At 37.7% G+C, this 7,867-nt stretch overlaps 1 pseudogene; it reads right to left on the bottom strand.

Moving 5' to 3' along the window:
• Nucleotides 1-5,924: 5,924 nt before the first annotated feature.
• LOC141516818 (small ribosomal subunit protein eS4-like) lies at nt 5,925-6,861 on the bottom strand (annotated as a pseudogene).
• Between the last annotated feature and the right edge of the window lie 1,006 nt (nt 6,862-7,867).

Genomic DNA, 7,867 nt, shown 5'->3' with positions numbered 1-7,867 from the left:
TTCATTGATCTCTTCTTTCTCTATTTTATTTATATAGGCATTTAGAGATATAAAGTTTCCTTGCAAACTGCCTTGGCAGCATCCCATAAATTTTGGTACTCTGTCTCATTATAATCATTTTCTTGGATATAATTATTGATTATTTCTATTATTTGCTGTTTGATCCACCCATTATTTAAGATAAAGTTATTTAATTTCCAATTAATTTTTGTTTTATCTTTCCATGACCCTTAATTGAATGTAATTTTTAATTGCAACATGGTCTGAGAAGTGTATATTTGTTATTTCTGCTTTTCTGCATTTGATTATAAGATTTTTGTGCGCTAGTACATGGTCAATTTTGGTGAAGGTGCCATGACCTGCTGAGAAAAAAGGTATATTCTTTTCAATCCCCATTAAGTTTTCTCCAGAATTCTATCATATCTAAGTTTTCTAAGATTTTATTCACCTTCTTAACTTCCTTCTTGTTTATTTTTAGATTTTTAGATTTGTTGTTAGACTGTTAGATTTATCTAGTTCTGAGAGAGAGGGCGATTGAGGTCTCCCATTATTAAAGTTTTGCTATTTCTCCTTGTAATTCACTCAGCTTTTCCTCTAGGAATATGGATGCTATACCACTAGGTGTGTGCATGTTTAGTAATGATGTAGTTTCATTACCAATGATACCTTTTAAGAAGATGTAGTTTCCTTCCTTGCCCCTTTTAATGAGATTGATTTTTGCTTTTACTTTGTCTGACATTAGGACTGTTACCCTTGATTTTTTTTTTACTTCGTCTGAGGCATAATATATTTTGCTCCAACCTTTTATCTTTACCCTGTATGTATCTCTCTGCTTCAAATGTGTTTCATGTAAAAAATATATTGTAGGTTTTTTTTGCTATCCACTTCCATTTTATGGGAAAGTTCATCCCATTCACATTTACAGTTAAGATTACTAATTCTGTATTTCCCTTCATGTTGTCTTTCTCCATTTATATTTATCTCATTCCTTTTTTTCTTATTCCTTCTCACCAAAATGTTATCATCTTTCCCCTCTGACTTTTAGAAATTTAACTTTTGGGGGACAGAGCAAGATGGCGCATGAGGGCAGCATTTCCTAGGAACTCCTTCCAGCCAACAAAGTATGACTCTAGCCAAAATTTAAAGGGGCAGAACCCACAGAAAGACTGAGTGATATATTTTCCCAGTCCGAGATAACTTAGAAGTTCCACGGGAAAGGTGTGTTTTACTAGGACCAGGAGTTGAGAAAAAGCCCCAGTCACAGTACAGCTCCAGAACAGCTTGAAGGGGCAGGAAGAGAATTCTGCTACACCAGAATAAGAGTGGAGTGAGGGAGCACCAGTCACAGAGCCTGCAGCAGGAATCTGGAGGAAGCAGCCTGCACCCCCCAGAGCACAGTCCACAGATGGTAAGGGGGTCAGGGAAGACTGCAGAAATTTCTCTACTCTCCCTCAGGGTAGGACTCTGCTGTTTGCCCACACTTAGATCCAGGTTGCCCTTTGGACTCCCATACTAAGTAGCCAAGCAGGCCTCCTCCTTACAGCTCCAGGGCAGAGGGAAGTTCTGTGGATATCTACATATCAAAGCACAGGCAAGAGAGCATAAGACCTTGGAACAATAAAGGTCCCAGTGGGGTGTCCCCCCCCCAAAAAAAAACCAAAGCCTTGAAAGTGCTGTAAATTAGTCTTAGGCTGAGGAAATGAGTAAACAACAGATAAAGAAGAATATGACCACAAGAGAATTACTTTAGTCCCATGGAAGATCAAAACACATACTCAGATGACAACAGAACCAAAGCTTCTGTATCCAAAACCTCCAAGAGAAATAGAAAATGGGCTCAGACTATGGATGAGCTCAAAAAAGAATTTGAAAAGCAATTAAGGGAGGTGGAGGAAAAATTGGGAGGAGAAATGAGAGCAATGTGGAAAAATCATGAAAACCAAATCAACAGCTTGGTAAAAGAAATACAAAAAAATACTGAAGAAAATAATATGTTAAAAACCAGTTTAGGCCTAATGGAAAAAACAAAACAAAATGCAAATGCTTAAAAAGCAGAATTGGCCAGCTGGAAAAGGAGATAAAAGAGCTCTCTGAATAAAATAACTCCTTCAAATGCAGAATGGAACTAAGGGAAGCTGATGACTTTGCCAGAAATCAGGAAGAAATAAAACTTCCAAAAATGCCAGCGATTATAAGAAAATGTGAAATATCTCATTGGAAAAACAACCAACCTCAAAAATAGATCCAGAAGAAATAATTTAAAAATTATTGGGCTATCTGAAAGCCATGATCAGGAAAAGAGCCTAGACTTCATTTTTAAAGAAATAATACAGCAAAATTGCCCTGAGATCCTAGAAGCAGAGGGTAAAATAGAAAATGAGGGAATTCACCAGTTACCTCCTAAAAGAGATCCCAAAGGAAAAACTTCCAGGAATATTATAGCCAAATTCCAAAACCCTCAAATCAAAGAGAAAAATTCTAAAAGCTGCCAGAAACAAACAATTCAACTAATGAGGCTCCACAGGATTACACAGGATCTGGCAGCATCTACATTAAGGCTTGTAGGGACTGGAATATGATATTCTGGAAGGCAAAAGATCTTGGTTTACAACTGAGAATCAACTACCCAGCAAAACTGAACATCCTCTTTCAGCGGAAAAGATGGACTTTCAATGAAACAGAGGACATTCAAACTTTCCTATTGAAACAACCAAAGCAGGGTGGCTGGTGGTGCAGTGGATAGAGCACTGGCCCTGGAGTCAGGAGTACCTGAGTTCAAATCCGGCCTCAGACACTTAATAATTACCTAGCTGTGTGGCCTTGGGCAAGCCACTTAACCCGATTGCCTTGAAAAAAAACTAAAAAAAAAAAAAAGACAACCAGAGTTGAACAGAAAGTTTGATCTCCAAGTACAGGACTCTGGTGAAGCATAGAGTGGGTATATGAGAAGGATTAACTATGAGGAACTTAATGATATTGAACTGTTTGTATTCCTGCATGGGAAGAAGATACTGATAACTCATATGAACTTTATCATTTATAAGAGCTGTTAAAAAGGAGCATATATAGACAGGACACAGAAAGGAGCAGAATATAATTGTATAATATAGTAAAAAGTTGGATGGGATGATAAAGGAAAGTACTGGGAGGAAGGGAAAGGAGATGAAGAAGAAGCTAAGAAATTTCACATAGGAGTCAAGAAAAAGCTTTTTCAATAGAGTGAAAAGAGGGAAGGCAAGGGGGGAATAAGTGAGCCTTCATTCTCATCAGAAATGGCTCAGAGAGAAAATAACATTCACACTTAATAGGGTGAGGAAATGTATCTTACCGTAGAGAAAAATGAGAAGATAGAAATGGGGTAAGGGGGAATGGGTGGAGGGAAGGGGGTAACAGGTGATAGAAGAGAGGGAAGATTGAGGGAGAGGGTACTCAGATATAACAACACACTTTTGGACAGGGCCAGGTTGAAAGGAGAGAGAGAGAATAGAATAAATGAGAGTGGGGAGGAATAGAGTGGAGGTACAGCTAGTAACAGCAACTGTGGGAAAAATTTGAAGCAATTTCTCTGGTGGACTTATGATGAAGAAGGCAACTCACCCCAGTGACAGAGTCATTGGAATCTTAACACAGACTGAAATACACTTTTTTCTCTTTCTCTCACTATTCTTGAGGTTTCTCATCTTCTTGGGGGGGGGGGGAGGGGGGTTTATGTTTACTCATAACAAAATTATTGTAATAACAGTAATAATAAATTAAAATTTACTTGCAAAAAATAAAAGAAAAAATAAAATATAATAAAATAAGAAATTTAACTTTCAGTTTATTTTCACTTATTCCTTCTCTTCCCTTTTACTAGTCCCTTCTCCCTTTATCTTTTCCATTCCCAGTTCTACCCCCCCACACACACAACTTTCCAGTAGATTAAGTTAGATTTTTAAACCCAAGTGGGAATATATTTTATTCCCTCACTGGGCTAAATCTATTGATTAGAATTTATTCAGCATTCACATTCTCCCTCCTTTCCCTCTAAAATTATAAATCTTTATGCCTCTTCCCTTGGTGCGCTAATATTATTAATCAGGTATTATCAATCACAGTTTGATTATTTGATTGCTTGATAAGCTCCTATTGTTATCAAGATATCATCACAGATTGTTTAATTGATTGCTTGATAAGCAGCATTGACTCAAATTACATCAAATAATAATTATAATCACTTTTTACCTTACCGCTTTTTCAAGTATCTATCTTTCAAGTACATACAGTCCTCCTCCCACAATCCAAAGTATCATCCAAAGCCATATCATTTCTTGAACTAGGCCTATTTTCTTTCACATTTTACTCCCCCTCCCCACCCAGGGTACTTAACACCTTGCTAAGTGAAGCACCAGAGGCTGATCTAATTAACTGAAAGAATCTTGAAGATTTCTAAGTCCTGGGAGGCTCTAGAGTTCTCACTGAGAACTTTACAAATGATTGAAGTAAAAGAGACACAGTCTCAGGTCCTCAAAATTTACAATGCTTAAAGATATTTAAGTTTTGGGAGACTCTGGAGGTCTCACCTGAGAACCTTACAAATTACTATAAGTAACAGAGACACTGTCTCAAGTCCTGCAGTTTGTGATGTCCTCATTTGAGAAAATGCTTAGCACCTTGTGATTAAAGTGAGTTAAAGTGTAATGAGACACAAGTTAATACCCCTGCTTTTTTTTTCACAGATTTTTGCCTTAAACATAGTGATGTGATCTTGGACCTCTTCAATTGAGAGACAAGACCCAATTATACCCATATCCTTTAAGTTCATTCTCTTCAATTATATTATACCCTCTAATTTTCCTTAGAAAAGTAAAGTTCTAAAGAATTAGAATTGTTGTATCTTCTCTTTTAGAGACCAACATTTGTTTAAAACAATTTTGCTTTTTCAGTCCCCTTTTTCATTTATCTTGTTTATGTAACTCTTCAGTCATACATTTGGTGATTGAATTCTCTATTCAGATCTGGTCTTTGTGTCAGGAAATTCTGGAGGTCCTCCACTTCATTGAACATCCACCTTTTTCCCTGACAGTATATGCTTAATTTTTCAGGGTAGTACATTCTGAATTGTAATCCCAGCTTTGTACAATCCCAGGATTGTAATTAGATCTCTGAAATATGTTATTCCAGTTCTTCTGATCCTTCAGTGTTGAGGCTGATAGGTCCCATGTTAGTCTGATTGTGTTCCCTTTGTATTTGAATTGTTTTCTTTATGCTGCTTGCAATATTCCCTCTTTTATTTGAAGGTTCTGGAATTTGGCTACTACAGCCCTTGGAATTTTTATCCTGGGGATCTCTTTCTGGAGGGGTTCTGCATATTCTTTCAGTTGTTATATTGTTATCTTGTTCTAGCAGATTGGGCACAGTTTTCCCTAATAATTTCCTCCATAATGTTTTATAGGTTCTTTTGCTGGTCCAGGCTTTTTAATAGTCCAATGATTCATATATTGTCTCTTCTGGATCTGTTTTCCAGGTCATTCATTTTCCCTGGAAGGTACTTTATATTTTCTTCAATTTTTTTCAGCCTTTTTATTTTGTTTGATGGAATCTCATAGTCTTGTAGATTCATTAGTTTCTAACTGTTCAATGATAATTTTTAGGATTTCATTTTCTCCAATTATCTTCTGTGTTCCCTTTTCTAGTTGGTTATTTTTACTTTTTTCTTTAAGTTTTATTAATTTCTTTTGTTTTAACATCAGCCATTTTGCAATATTCCTCTCCCCATCCTCCAATCACAGTGAGACTTCCCATGTAACAAGTTAAGCAAAACCAATAGAGGTACATCTTCCACACCATTTTATGCAACAGTCATACACAAAGTACTCTAATTCAAGGAAAGAAGAGAAAAGCATTATGGCTTGTTCAATATTGCTTTATAAAAATGAGCTGTTTAAGATTCTTATTTTTTTGGCGTAATTTGTGTATTTGTAGGATAATCATTTTAAAAACTGAATTTAAAATCTTAATTTGACTGAAAACCTACAAATTCTCTCATGATTTACAATCATTTAGCCACTGCTCTACTTAGCTGCCAATCTCTTATCTCTCTCCTCAGCAATTGTAAGATGGATACCCTTTCCTCTGGGAAGAGAGATCCAAGGCTTATTACCTTTGCCAATAACAAAAATGTTTGAAAGCCTAGTGACAAAACTATTGCCACTGGCATCTTTTACATGAACAACATCAAAAGAGCCAGGATGTTTCTCCCTATTTGTAATCACACCAATTCGACCCAAGTTGGCTCCACCGGTCACCATACATAGGTTTCCAGTATCAAACTTAATGAAATCAGTGATTTTTGCCAGCCTCTAAACCAATCTGAACTGTATCATTCACTTTGATGAGGGGATCTGGATAACGGATAGTACGGGCATCATGGGTCACCAGATGGGGAATACCCTTTGTACCCACAAAGATTTTTCTCACTTTGCATAACTTATATTTAGCCTCCTCAGCTGTGATACGATGAACAGCAAAACGTCCCTTTGTGTCATATACCAAACGGAAATGTTCCCCTGTCTTCTCAATGCTAATGACATCCATAAAACCAGCAGGATATGTGATATCAGTGCGGACCTTGCCATCAATCTTGATGAATCACTGAATGCAGATCTTCTTTACTTCATCTCCAGTAAGGGCATACTTGAGCCTGTTTCTCAGGAAGATGATGAGGGGGAGACATTCTCTCAACTTGTGGGGACCTGTAGATGGTCTTGGAGCAAATACTCCTGTTAACTTATCCAGCATCCAGTGCTTTGGAGCTGCTACACGTTTCAGATGTTTCTTGGGACCACGAGCCATGGCTACACTAAATCAGGGATATAACAGGAAGTTTACTCGACTGCAGGTAGGGTTGGGGATTACTTAATGGCTGTGTTTGGCCACATCACTTTAACCCTCTGGGCCTCGGCACCTTCTCTAGAAGCACAACCGCTATTTTTACTTTTAATGGAGTTGATTTCTTTGGTCAACTTGTCACAATTTTCCTGCATGACTTTTATTTCTTTTTTCCATTTTTCTTCTTCCTTTCTTCTTTGGTTTTTACATTCTTTTTTAAGCTCTTTGATGAACTTTTGTATTTGAGCCCAATTTATAGACTTCCCCTGTGAGTGATTTTTCACTGCTTTCTTCTTCAGACATGAAATTGCTGTCATCTTCATCTGTGAAGAAGTTTTCTATAGTGAGCACTTTTTTAGCTTTTTTATTCATTTTTGTTGTTGTAGTTCTGCTCTTGGGGTATATGGAGTATAGATCCAAGCTTTTACTTTGCTGGGGCTGGGGTCTGATCCTTGGCTTGTTGTTGGCCAAGATATTGCCTATGCAGTCCAGACCTTACCTTTGCAGAGGTTTGTTCCCTCCTTTATGTCCAGATTCTGACTTAACAGTGGGTTGTTTCCAACCCAGTCCTGTCTGTTACCCTGGTATTTTCAGAGATCAGACTTTTTTGGAGGTTGGTATCCTCCCTGCTGGCTTGCTATCTAGCTGCCAGGACCTCTGTTATTATTAAGTTGTCGGGACCTGGATTACACTGTGGATAAAAGCGTTCTTCTGACTTTCCCCCCTTTCCCACCTCCTGGATTTTATTTCCCCTTTCCCCCCAAGGAGACAGAGCTTCACTTAAGATCCTCCACAATGTCTACAATTGAAAGCTTCTTTGAATCTTCTCTTTTTCTTGGTGGTACCTGTAGTGTAGATGTCAGAGTAGAGGCTTCATGTATCTTTGGTAGAGAAAGGCTCCAGGAGCAGGTTAGTTTTGGGCAGCCATCTTGGCTCCTCCTCAGAAATCCCAATGTCCTTTCTCTTTGTGTAGTATCTTTTGCTTCCTCCTCTCCCC

The sequence above is a fragment of the Macrotis lagotis genome, chromosome 1, assembly GCF_037893015.1.
Source record: "Macrotis lagotis isolate mMagLag1 chromosome 1, bilby.v1.9.chrom.fasta, whole genome shotgun sequence".
Classification (NCBI taxonomy): Eukaryota; Metazoa; Chordata; class Mammalia; order Peramelemorphia; family Peramelidae; genus Macrotis; species Macrotis lagotis.
This window is presented reverse-complemented; position numbering and strand designations above follow the sequence as displayed.